Source organism: Hyla sarda, chromosome 4, assembly GCF_029499605.1.
Source record: "Hyla sarda isolate aHylSar1 chromosome 4, aHylSar1.hap1, whole genome shotgun sequence".
In the NCBI taxonomy this organism is placed as follows: domain Eukaryota; kingdom Metazoa; phylum Chordata; class Amphibia; order Anura; family Hylidae; genus Hyla; species Hyla sarda.
The window spans coordinates 126,668,777-126,682,904 of NC_079192.1; positions in this window are offsets into that span (position 1 = coordinate 126,668,777).

Below are 14,128 nucleotides of genomic sequence, written 5' to 3' on the forward strand. Positions count from 1 at the left end.
TCACCTGTAAAAAGACACAAGTATGATAACATGTTCCTGATACATGCTACAGAAGCTAATATATATATAACATTCTAGGGCCAGAACTACTTATCTCAGGCATTATGAAACTGCATAAGAAAAAGGAACAAAAAAGATGGACCATATTGGGATCTAGATTTTATTTTATTTTTAAATATTATGTATATTTTTCTTATTTTTTTCCTAAATATTTTATTAAAATTTTTATATTATATACAACAGTTAATCATATAATAGGAATGTATGCCTATTAATTTTGAAAGTAGGGGGCGTTGTTGTATTATTTTATTACATGATTTATTCCTGTCACATTTATGCTATGTATGTAGCTTTTGTAGAATTTTTGGGGTTTATTTATAAAATTTGGGGGATTATTTTTTATATATATTCTTTTTTGTATTCTGAATTGTATATTTGATACAAAATAGTATTTTTTTAAAGGGATGTTTTTGTGGGGGCAGGGTTGTTGTTTTTTTAAAACATTTTATCAACCAGTTTGTTTTTTATTTTTTAAAGGGGTACAGCCGTCATGCCCCCTCACATAGACTTGCATTGAGGGGGCAGGATGTGACGTAATGAGGGGGCAGGGCGTGATGTCATGAGGGGGCGGGGTTATGACATCACGAGCAACCGATATCGGCTCCAGTGTTCGGAAATCTGTGTTCCAAACGCTGAGCAGTGGAGTACCCCTTTAACTTTCTAACTATTCCGATAATTTTTTATTATTTTATCAACTGTTTCTTAATTTTTTATACTTTTTAAACTAATCTTAATCAGTTTTATTCATTTATTTACTTATTTTTTCTTTACTAATTATTGTTTTCCCATACGAGAACGACCTTTCACTCCTGATCTGATCGTTTCTTTGAAACACTGCACCACTAATGTAGTGCAGTGTATTATGCCTCTCAGTATTATGCTGACAGACAGTGTATGGTTATGGCTATCGTTAGGTTTTTTTTTATGGGGTTATAACGTTTTTTTGGCATTTTTATATTTTTTTTTTCTTTTTTCTTAATTTTATATTTGATACAAAAAATTTTTTTAAAGGGAAGTTTTTGTTAATGCAGAGTTTTAGTATTTTTTTTAAATATTTTATTAGCCTTGTTTTCTTCTTATTAGTTTGTATCTATTCCCATTAAGGGACTTAAAGCAGCCATCTTTCGATAGCTCATATATTCATAGACTGCAGAAGTATGACAGTGTCTTTCTTATGCCTCTCGGTATTATTCTAAAAGACAGTGCATGGTTATGGTATTGTCAGGGGTTTTATTGTTGTTTTTTTTAAACATTTTTTCTCTCTTATTTATATGTTTTTTAAGAGTGTTCTGTTTAATTCGTTTTTTTAACTTGTTTTGTTTTTTTGTTCTTTTTTTTTAATCCCAGGTGAGGGCTTTCACCAGCAGTCTGCTGATCACCATATAATACATTGCACTAGTATTACAGTGCAGTGTATTATGGCTGTCAGCATTATGTTGACAGCCAATGTTTAATTATGGCTAATGTGAGGGGAGGGTTGAGTTACTTTTTATTATTTTTGGGTTATTTTTTTTAAAAATTCATTTTTTTATATATACATTTTTGTAGAGGTTGGGGTTCATTATTTTATTCATTGTTTATTTTTAACTTATTTTTTTAGATAGGATCCATGCAGAGTACATAGCCATCTATGGGGACGGCAATGTACCCGTGGAACCTCCGGCAATACTTATTCTGACTGGAAATTCCTCAGTGTGAACCTAGCCATTAATATTTTTTTATAAAGGGGACTTTTAACAGCGAGCTTCAGATCGCTCACATAACACACTGCATTAGTATTCAAGTGCAGTATATTACGCCCTTCAGCATTATGTTAACAGGCTATGTATATTTATGGCTATAGTCTTTGGCTACAATTATATATTTGAAGCAAAAAAAAATTGATTTTATTTTACTTAGTAGAGTTAAGTCTTAAATCTGCGGTCAGTCAGCCCACAGTCTAAAGTAAACTTGTAAACTCTGTAGTAAGTTCAGCCTATTCTATATAATATTGAAAAAGAGGATTCCTACAAATATTAAATTAGAGAAGAAGGATGATAAATGTTCCTAATCTCTGAACCTGAGATATCGTTGTGTTATATAAGAAGCTGTCTATAGACAATATACTTATTAACAACACATATATCTTCATGTATAAGGTAGAGACTATGACATCTCTGCAGGTCTAGATTTTACATCTAGCCTGATTGTTATCAGTAATTAATATAAATATTAATTACCTGTCTCGTGGTTCCTTTCTTGAAGCTGACAAAGGTATATGTCACGTTCACCTTCTCATCGGGCATCAGTCACCTGTAAGAAGACACAGGTATGATAACATGTTCCTGATACATGCTACAGAAGCTAATATATATAACATTCTAGGGCCAGAACTACTTATCTCAGGCATTATGAAACTGCATAAGAAAAAGGAACAAAAAAGATGGACCATATTGGGATCTAGATTTTTTTTTATTTAAAATATTATGTATATTTTTCTTATTTTTTTTACTAAATATTTTATTAAAATTTTTTATATTATATACAACAGTTAATCATATAATAGGAATGTATGCCTATTAATTTTTAAAGTAGGGGGGGTTGGTGTATTATTTTATTACATGATTTATGCCTCTCACATTTATGCTATGTGTGTAGCTTTTGTAGAATTTTTGGGGTTTATTTATAAAATTTGGGGGATTTTTTGAATATATTTTCTTTTCTGTATTCTGAATTGTATATTTGATACAAAAAAGTATTTTTAAAGGGATGTTTTTGTGGGGGCAGGGTTGTTTAAAAAAAAAATATTTTATCAACCAGTTTTTTTTTTAAAGGGGTACAGCCGTCAAGCCCCCTGCCTTAGACTTGTATTGAGGGGGCAGGATGTGACGTCATGAGGGGGCAGGGCGTGATGTCATGAGGGGGCGGGGCTATGACATCACGAGCAACTGATATCAGCTCCAGCGTTTGGAAATCTGTGTTCCAAACGCTGAGCAGTGGAGTACCCCTTTAACTTTCTATCTATTCAGATAATTTTTTATTATTTCATCAACCGTTTCTTAATTTTTTATACTTTTTTAAACTAATTTTAATCAGTTTTATTCATTTATTTACTTCTTTTTTCTTTATTAATTATTGTTTTCCCATACGAGAACGACCTTTCACTCGTGATCTGATCGTTTCTTTGAAACACTGCACCACTATTGTAGTGCAGTGTATTATGCCTCTCAGTATTATGCTGACAGACAGTGTATGGTTATGGCTATCGTTAGGGGTTTTTTATGGGGTAATAACGTTTTTTTGGCATTTTTATATATTTATTTTGCTTTTTTCTTAATTTCATATTTGATACAAAATTTTTTTTAAAGGGAAGTTTTTGTTAATGCAGAGTTTTAGTTTTTTTTTAAAAATATTTTATTAGCCTTCTTTTTCTTCTTATTAGTTTGTAACCATTCCCATTAAGGGACATAAAGCAGCCATGTTTCGATAGCTCATATATTCATAGACTGCAGAAGTATGACAGTGTCTTTCTTATGCATCTCGGTATTATTCTAAAAGACAATGTATGGTTACAGAATTGTCAGGGTTTTTATTGTGGGTTTTTTAAAACATTTTCTCTCTCTTTTTTTAATATGTTTTTTAAGAGTGTCCTGTTTAATTTGTTTTTTTAACTTGTTTTGTTTTTTTGTTCTTGTTTTTTATCCCATGTGAGGGCTTTCACCAGCGATCTGCTGATCACCATATAATACATTGCACTAGTATTACAGTGCAGTGTATTATGGCTGTCAGCATTATGTTGACAGCCAATGTTTAATTATGGCTAATGTGAGGGGAGGGTTGAGTTACTTTTTATTATTTTTGGGTTATTTTTTTAAAAATTCTTTTTTTTATATATATACATTTTTGTAGAGGTTGGGGTTCATTATTTTATTCATTGTTTATTTTTAACTTATTTTTATTTTTTTTAGATAGGATCCATGCAGAGTACATAGCCATCTATGGGGACGGCAATGTACCCGTGGAACCTCCGGCAATACTTATTCTGACTGGAAATTCCTCAGTGTGAACCTAGCCTTTAATTTTTTTTATAAAGGGGACTTTTAACAGCGAGCTTCAGATCGCTCACATAACACACTGCATTAGTATTCAAGTGCAGTGTATTACGCCCTTCAGTATTATGGTAACAGGCTATGTATTATTATGGCTATAGTCTTTGGCTACAATTATATATTTGAAGCAAAAAAAAAATTGATTTTATTTTACTTAGTAGAGTTAAGTCTTAAATCTGCGGTCAGTCGGCCCACAGTCTAAAGTAAACTTGTAAACTCTGTAGTAAGTTCAGTCTATTCTATTTAATATTGAAAAAGAGGATTCCTACAAATAAAAAATTAGAGTAGAAGGATGATAAATGTTCCTAATCTCTGTACCTGAGATATGGTTTTGTTATATAAGAAGCTGTCTATAGACAATATACTTATTAACAACACATATATCTTCATGTATAAGGTAGAGACTATGACATCTCTGCAGGTCTAGATTTTACATCTAGCCTGATTGTTATCAGTAATTAATATAAATATTAATTACCTGTCTCGTGGTTCCTTTCTTGAAGCTGACAAAGGTATATGTCACGTTCACGTTCTCATCGGGCATCAGTCACCTGTAAAAAGACACAGGTATGATAACATGTTCCTGATACATGCTACAGAAGCTAATATATATAACATTCTAGGGCCAGAACTACTTATCTCAGGCATTATGAAACTGCATAAGAAAAAGGAACAAAAAAGATGGACCATATTGGGATCTAGATTTTTTTTTATTTAAAATATTATGTATTTTTTTCTTATTTTGTTACTAAATATTTTATTAAAATGTTTTATATGATATACAACAGTTAATCATATAATAGGAATGTATGCCTATTAATTTTTAAAGTGGGGGGGGGTGGTTTTATTATTTTATTACATGATTTATGCCTCTCACATTTATGCTATGTGTGTAGCTTTTGTAGAATTTTTGGGGTTTATTTATAAAATTTGGGGGATTTTTTGAATATATTTTCTTTTCTGTATTCTGAATTGTATATTTGATACAAAAAAGTATTTTTAAAGGGATGTTTTTGTGGGGGCAGGGTTGTTGTTTTTTTTTAAATATTTTATCAACCATTTTTTTTTTTAAAGGGGTACAGCCGTCAAGCCCCCTCCCATAGACTTGCATTGAGGGGGCAGGATGTGATGTCATGAGGGGGCAGGGCGTGATGTCATGAGGGGGCGGGGCTATGACATCACGAGCAACTGATATCAGCTCCAGCGTTTGGAAATCTGTGTTCCAAACGCTGAGCAGTAGAGTACCCCTTTAACTTTCTATCTATTCAGATAATTTTTTATTATTTCATCAACCGTTTCTTAATTTTTTATACTTTTTTAAACTAATTTTAATCAGTTTTATTCATTTATTTACTTCTTTTTTCTTTATTAATTATTGTTTTCCCATACGAGAACAACCTTTCACTCCTGATCTGATCGTTTCTTTGAAACACTGCACCACTATTGTAGTGCAGTGTATTATGCCTCTCAGTATTATGCTGACAGACAGTGTATGGTTATGGCTATCGTTAGGGTTTTTTATGGGGTTATAACGTTTTTTTGGCATTTTTATATATTTATTTTGCTTTTTTCTTAATTTTATATTTGATACAAAAAAATTTTTAAAGGGAAGTTTTTGCTAACGCAGAGTTTTAGTTTTTTTTTTTAAATATTTTATTAGCCTTCTTTTTCTTCTTATTAGTTTGTAACCATTCCCATTAAGGGACATAAAGCAGCCATGTTTCGATAGCTCACATATTCATAGACTGCAGAAGTATGACAGTGTTTTTCTTATGCCTCTCGGTATTATTCTAAAAGACAATGTATGGTTACAGAATTGTCAGGGTTTTTATTGTGGGTTTTTTAAAACATTTTCTCTCTCTTTTTTTATATGTTTTTTAAGAGTGTTCTGTTTAATTCGTTTTTTTAACTTGTTTGGTTTTTTTGTTCTTGTTTTTTATCCCATGTGAGGGCTTTCACCAGCGATCTGCTGATCACCATATAATACATTGCACTAGTATTACAGTGCAGTGTATTATGGCTGTCAGCATTATGTTGACAGCCAATGTTTAATGATGGCTAATGTGAGGGGAGGGTTGAGTTACTTTTTATTATTTTTGGGTTATTTTTTTAAAAATTCTTTTTTTTATATATATACATTTTTGTAGAGGTTGGGGTTCATTATTTTATTCATTGTTTTTTTTAAACTTATTTTTTTTTTTTTAGATAGGATCCATGCAGAGTACATAGCCATCTATGGGGACGGCAATGTACCCGTGGAACCTCCGGCAATACTTATTCTGACTGGAAATTCCTCAGTGTGAACCTAGCCATTAATATTTTTTTATAAAGGGGACTTTTAACAGCGAGCTTCAGATCGCTCACATAACACACTGCATTAGTATTCAAGTGCAGTATATTACGCCCTTCAGCATTATGTTAACAGGCTATGTATATTTATGGCTATAGTCTTTGGCTACAATTATATATTTGAAGCAAAAAAAAATTGATTTTATTTTACTTAGTAGAGTTAAGTCTTAAATCTGCGGTCAGTCAGCCCACAGTCTAAAGTAAACTTGTAAACTCTGTAGTAAGTTCAGTCTATTCTATATAATATTGAAAAAGAGGATTCCTACAAATATTAAATTAGAGAAGAAGGATGATAAATGTTCCTAATCTCTGAACCTGAGATATCGTTGTGTTACATAAGAAGCTGTCTATAGACAATATACTTATTAACAACACATATATCTTCATGTATAAGGTAGAGACTATGACATCTCTGCAGGTCTAGATTTTACATCTAGTCTGATTGTTATCAGTAATTAATATAAATATTAATTACCTGTCTCGTGGTTCCTTTCTTGAAGCTGACAAAGGTATATGTCACGTTCACCTTCTCATCGGGCATCAGTCACCTGTAAAAAGACACAAGTATGATAACATGTTCCTGATACATGCTACAGAAGCTAATATATATATAACATTCTAGGGCCAGAACTACTTATCTCAGGCATTATGAAACTGCATAAGAAAAAGGAACAAAAAAGATGGACCATATTGGGATCTAGATTTTATTTTATTTTTAAATATTATGTATATTTTTCTTATTTTTTTCCTAAATATTTTATTAAAATTTTTATATTATATACAACAGTTAATCATATAATAGGAATGTATGCCTATTAATTTTGAAAGTAGGGGGCGTTGTTGTATTATTTTATTACATGATTTATTCCTGTCACATTTATGCTATGTATGTAGCTTTTGTAGAATTTTTGGGGTTTATTTATAAAATTTGGGGGATTATTTTTTATATATATTCTTTTTTGTATTCTGAATTGTATATTTGATACAAAATAGTATTTTTTTAAAGGGATGTTTTTGTGGGGGCAGGGTTGTTGTTTTTTTAAAACATTTTATCAACCAGTTTGTTTTTTATTTTTTAAAGGGGTACAGCCGTCATGCCCCCTCACATAGACTTGCATTGAGGGGGCAGGATGTGACGTAATGAGGGGGCAGGGCGTGATGTCATGAGGGGGCGGGGTTATGACATCACGAGCAACCGATATCGGCTCCAGTGTTCGGAAATCTGTGTTCCAAACGCTGAGCAGTGGAGTACCCCTTTAACTTTCTAACTATTCCGATAATTTTTTATTATTTTATCAACTGTTTCTTAATTTTTTATACTTTTTAAACTAATCTTAATCAGTTTTATTCATTTATTTACTTATTTTTTCTTTACTAATTATTGTTTTCCCATACGAGAACGACCTTTCACTCCTGATCTGATCGTTTCTTTGAAACACTGCACCACTAATGTAGTGCAGTGTATTATGCCTCTCAGTATTATGCTGACAGACAGTGTATGGTTATGGCTATCGTTAGGTTTTTTTTTATGGGGTTATAACGTTTTTTTGGCATTTTTATATTTTTTTTTTCTTTTTTCTTAATTTTATATTTGATACAAAAAAAATTTTTAAAGGGAAGTTTTTGTTAATGCAGAGTTTTAGTATTTTTTTTAAATATTTTATTAGCCTTGTTTTCTTCTTATTAGTTTGTATCTATTCCCATTAAGGGACTTAAAGCAGCCATCTTTCGATAGCTCATATATTCATAGACTGCAGAAGTATGACAGTGTCTTTCTTATGCCTCTCGGTATTATTCTAAAAGACAGTGCATGGTTATGGTATTGTCAGGGGTTTTATTGTTGTTTTTTTTAAACATTTTTTCTCTCTTATTTATATGTTTTTTAAGAGTGTTCTGTTTAATTCGTTTTTTTAACTTGTTTTGTTTTTTTGTTCTTTTTTTTTAATCCCAGGTGAGGGCTTTCACCAGCGATCTGCTGATCACCATATAATACATTGCACTAGTATTACAGTGCAGTGTATTATGGCTGTCAGCATTATGTTGACAGCCAATGTTTAATTATGGCTAATGTGAGGGGAGGGTTGAGTTACTTTTTATTATTTTTGGGTTATTTTTTTTAAAAATTCATTTTTTTATATATACATTTTTGTAGAGGTTGGGGTTCATTATTTTATTCATTGTTTATTTTTAACTTATTTTTTTAGATAGGATCCATGCAGAGTACATAGCCATCTATGGGGACGGCAATGTACCCGTGGAACCTCCGGCAATACTTATTCTGACTGGAAATTCCTCAGTGTGAACCTAGCCATTAATATTTTTTTATAAAGGGGACTTTTAACAGCGAGCTTCAGATCGCTCACATAACACACTGCATTAGTATTCAAGTGCAGTATATTACGCCCTTCAGCATTATGTTAACAGGCTATGTATATTTATGGCTATAGTCTTTGGCTACAATTATATATTTGAAGCAAAAAAAAATTGATTTTATTTTACTTAGTAGAGTTAAGTCTTAAATCTGCGGTCAGTCAGCCCACAGTCTAAAGTAAACTTGTAAACTCTGTAGTAAGTTCAGCCTATTCTATATAATATTGAAAAAGAGGATTCCTACAAATATTAAATTAGAGAAGAAGGATGATAAATGTTCCTAATCTCTGAACCTGAGATATCGTTGTGTTATATAAGAAGCTGTCTATAGACAATATACTTATTAACAACACATATATCTTCATGTATAAGGTAGAGACTATGACATCTCTGCAGGTCTAGATTTTACATCTAGCCTGATTGTTATCAGTAATTAATATAAATATTAATTACCTGTCTCGTGGTTCCTTTCTTGAAGCTGACAAAGGTATATGTCACGTTCACCTTCTCATCGGGCATCAGTCACCTGTAAGAAGACACAGGTATGATAACATGTTCCTGATACATGCTACAGAAGCTAATATATATAACATTCTAGGGCCAGAACTACTTATCTCAGGCATTATGAAACTGCATAAGAAAAAGGAACAAAAAAGATGGACCATATTGGGATCTAGATTTTTTTTTATTTAAAATATTATGTATATTTTTCTTATTTTTTTTACTAAATATTTTATTAAAATTTTTTATATTATATACAACAGTTAATCATATAATAGGAATGTATGCCTATTAATTTTTAAAGTAGGGGGGGTTGGTGTATTATTTTATTACATGATTTATGCCTCTCACATTTATGCTATGTGTGTAGCTTTTGTAGAATTTTTGGGGTTTATTTATAAAATTTGGGGGATTTTTTGAATATATTTTCTTTTCTGTATTCTGAATTGTATATTTGATACAAAAAAGTATTTTTAAAGGGATGTTTTTGTGGGGGCAGGGTTGTTTAAAAAAAAAATATTTTATCAACCAGTTTTTTTTTTAAAGGGGTACAGCCGTCAAGCCCCCTGCCTTAGACTTGTATTGAGGGGGCAGGATGTGACGTCATGAGGGGGCAGGGCGTGATGTCATGAGGGGGCGGGGCTATGACATCACGAGCAACTGATATCAGCTCCAGCGTTTGGAAATCTGTGTTCCAAACGCTGAGCAGTGGAGTACCCCTTTAACTTTCTATCTATTCAGATAATTTTTTATTATTTCATCAACCGTTTCTTAATTTTTTATACTTTTTTAAACTAATTTTAATCAGTTTTATTCATTTATTTACTTCTTTTTTCTTTATTAATTATTGTTTTCCCATACGAGAACGACCTTTCACTCGTGATCTGATCGTTTCTTTGAAACACTGCACCACTATTGTAGTGCAGTGTATTATGCCTCTCAGTATTATGCTGACAGACAGTGTATGGTTATGGCTATCGTTAGGGGTTTTTTATGGGGTAATAACGTTTTTTTGGCATTTTTATATATTTATTTTGCTTTTTTCTTAATTTCATATTTGATACAAAATTTTTTTTAAAGGGAAGTTTTTGTTAATGCAGAGTTTTAGTTTTTTTTTAAAAATATTTTATTAGCCTTCTTTTTCTTCTTATTAGTTTGTAACCATTCCCATTAAGGGACATAAAGCAGCCATGTTTCGATAGCTCATATATTCATAGACTGCAGAAGTATGACAGTGTCTTTCTTATGCATCTCGGTATTATTCTAAAAGACAATGTATGGTTACAGAATTGTCAGGGTTTTTATTGTGGGTTTTTTAAAACATTTTCTCTCTCTTTTTTTAATATGTTTTTTAAGAGTGTCCTGTTTAATTTGTTTTTTTAACTTGTTTTGTTTTTTTGTTCTTGTTTTTTATCCCATGTGAGGGCTTTCACCAGCGATCTGCTGATCACCATATAATACATTGCACTAGTATTACAGTGCAGTGTATTATGGCTGTCAGCATTATGTTGACAGCCAATGTTTAATTATGGCTAATGTGAGGGGAGGGTTGAGTTACTTTTTATTATTTTTGGGTTATTTTTTTAAAAATTCTTTTTTTTATATATATACATTTTTGTAGAGGTTGGGGTTCATTATTTTATTCATTGTTTATTTTTAACTTATTTTTATTTTTTTTAGATAGGATCCATGCAGAGTACATAGCCATCTATGGGGACGGCAATGTACCCGTGGAACCTCCGGCAATACTTATTCTGACTGGAAATTCCTCAGTGTGAACCTAGCCTTTAATTTTTTTTATAAAGGGGACTTTTAACAGCGAGCTTCAGATCGCTCACATAACACACTGCATTAGTATTCAAGTGCAGTGTATTACGCCCTTCAGTATTATGGTAACAGGCTATGTATTATTATGGCTATAGTCTTTGGCTACAATTATATATTTGAAGCAAAAAAAAAATTGATTTTATTTTACTTAGTAGAGTTAAGTCTTAAATCTGCGGTCAGTCGGCCCACAGTCTAAAGTAAACTTGTAAACTCTGTAGTAAGTTCAGTCTATTCTATTTAATATTGAAAAAGAGGATTCCTACAAATAAAAAATTAGAGTAGAAGGATGATAAATGTTCCTAATCTCTGTACCTGAGATATGGTTTTGTTATATAAGAAGCTGTCTATAGACAATATACTTATTAACAACACATATATCTTCATGTATAAGGTAGAGACTATGACATCTCTGCAGGTCTAGATTTTACATCTAGCCTGATTGTTATCAGTAATTAATATAAATATTAATTACCTGTCTCGTGGTTCCTTTCTTGAAGCTGACAAAGGTATATGTCACGTTCACGTTCTCATCGGGCATCAGTCACCTGTAAAAAGACACAGGTATGATAACATGTTCCTGATACATGCTACAGAAGCTAATATATATAACATTCTAGGGCCAGAACTACTTATCTCAGGCATTATGAAACTGCATAAGAAAAAGGAACAAAAAAGATGGACCATATTGGGATCTAGATTTTTTTTTATTTAAAATATTATGTATATTTTTCTTATTTTGTTACTAAATATTTTATTAAAATGTTTTATATGATATACAACAGTTAATCATATAATAGGAATGTATGCCTATTAATTTTTAAAGTGGGGGGGGGTGGTTTTATTATTTTATTACATGATTTATGCCTCTCACATTTATGCTATGTGTGTAGCTTTTGTAGAATTTTTGGGGTTTATTTATAAAATTTGGGGGATTTTTTGAATATATTTTCTTTTCTGTATTCTGAATTGTATATTTGATACAAAAAAGTATTTTTAAAGGGATGTTTTTGTGGGGGCAGGGTTGTTGTTTTTTTTTAAATATTTTATCAACCATTTTTTTTTTTAAAGGGGTACAGCCGTCAAGCCCCCTCCCATAGACTTGCATTGAGGGGGCAGGATGTGATGTCATGAGGGGGCAGGGCGTGATGTCATGAGGGGGCGGGGCTATGACATCACGAGCAACTGATATCAGCTCCAGCGTTTGGAAATCTGTGTTCCAAACGCTGAGCAGTAGAGTACCCCTTTAACTTTCTATCTATTCAGATAATTTTTTATTATTTCATCAACCGTTTCTTAATTTTTTATACTTTTTTAAACTAATTTTAATCAGTTTTATTCATTTATTTACTTCTTTTTTCTTTATTAATTATTGTTTTCCCATACGAGAACAACCTTTCACTCCTGATCTGATCGTTTCTTTGAAACACTGCACCACTATTGTAGTGCAGTGTATTATGCCTCTCAGTATTATGCTGACAGACAGTGTATGGTTATGGCTATCGTTAGGGTTTTTTATGGGGTTATAACGTTTTTTTGGCATTTTTATATATTTATTTTGCTTTTTTCTTAATTTTATATTTGATACAAAAAAATTTTTAAAGGGAAGTTTTTGCTAACGCAGAGTTTTAGTTTTTTTTTTTAAATATTTTATTAGCCTTCTTTTTCTTCTTATTAGTTTGTAACCATTCCCATTAAGGGACATAAAGCAGCCATGTTTCGATAGCTCACATATTCATAGACTGCAGAAGTATGACAGTGTTTTTCTTATGCCTCTCGGTATTATTCTAAAAGACAATGTATGGTTACAGAATTGTCAGGGTTTTTATTGTGGGTTTTTTAAAACATTTTCTCTCTCTTTTTTTATATGTTTTTTAAGAGTGTTCTGTTTAATTCGTTTTTTTAACTTGTTTGGTTTTTTTGTTCTTGTTTTTTATCCCATGTGAGGGCTTTCACCAGCGATCTGCTGATCACCATATAATACATTGCACTAGTATTACAGTGCAGTGTATTATGGCTGTCAGCATTATGTTGACAGCCAATGTTTAATGATGGCTAATGTGAGGGGAGGGTTGAGTTACTTTTTATTATTTTTGGGTTATTTTTTTAAAAATTCTTTTTTTTATATATACATTTTTGTAGAGGTTGGGGTTCATTATTTTATTCATTGTTTTTTTTAAACTTATTTTTTTTTTTTTAGATAGGATCCATGCAGAGTACATAGCCATCTATGGGGACGGCAATGTACCCGTGGAACCTCCGGCAATACTTATTCTGACTGGAAATTCCCTAGTGTGATCCTAGCCTTAAATTTTTTTTATAAAGGGGACTTTTAAAAGCGATCTTCAGATCGCTCACATAACACACTGCATTAGTATTCAAGTGCAGTGTATTACGCCCTTCAGTATTATGGTAACAGGCTATGTATTATTATGGCTATAGTCTTTGGCTACAATTATATATTTGAAGCAAAAAAAAAATTGATTTTATTTTACTTAGTAGAGTTAAGTCTTAAATCTGCGGTCAGTCGGCCCACAGTCTAAAGTAAACTTGTAAACTCTGTAGTAAGTTCAGTCTATTCTATTTAATGTTGAAAAAGAGGATTCCTACAAATAAAAAATTAGAGAAGAAGGATGATAAATGTTCCTAATCTCTGTACCTGAGATATGGTTGTGTTATATAAGAAGCTGTCTATAGACAATATACTTATTAACAACACATATATCTTCATGTATAAGGTAGAGACTATGACATCTCTGCAGGTCTAGATTTTACATCTAGTCTGATTGTTATCAGTAATTAATATAAATATTAATTACCTGTCTCGTGGTTCCTTTCTTGAAGCTGACAAAGGTATATATCACGTTCACCTTCTCATCGGGCATCAGTCACCTGTAAAAAGACACAAGTATGATAACATGTTCCTGATACATGCT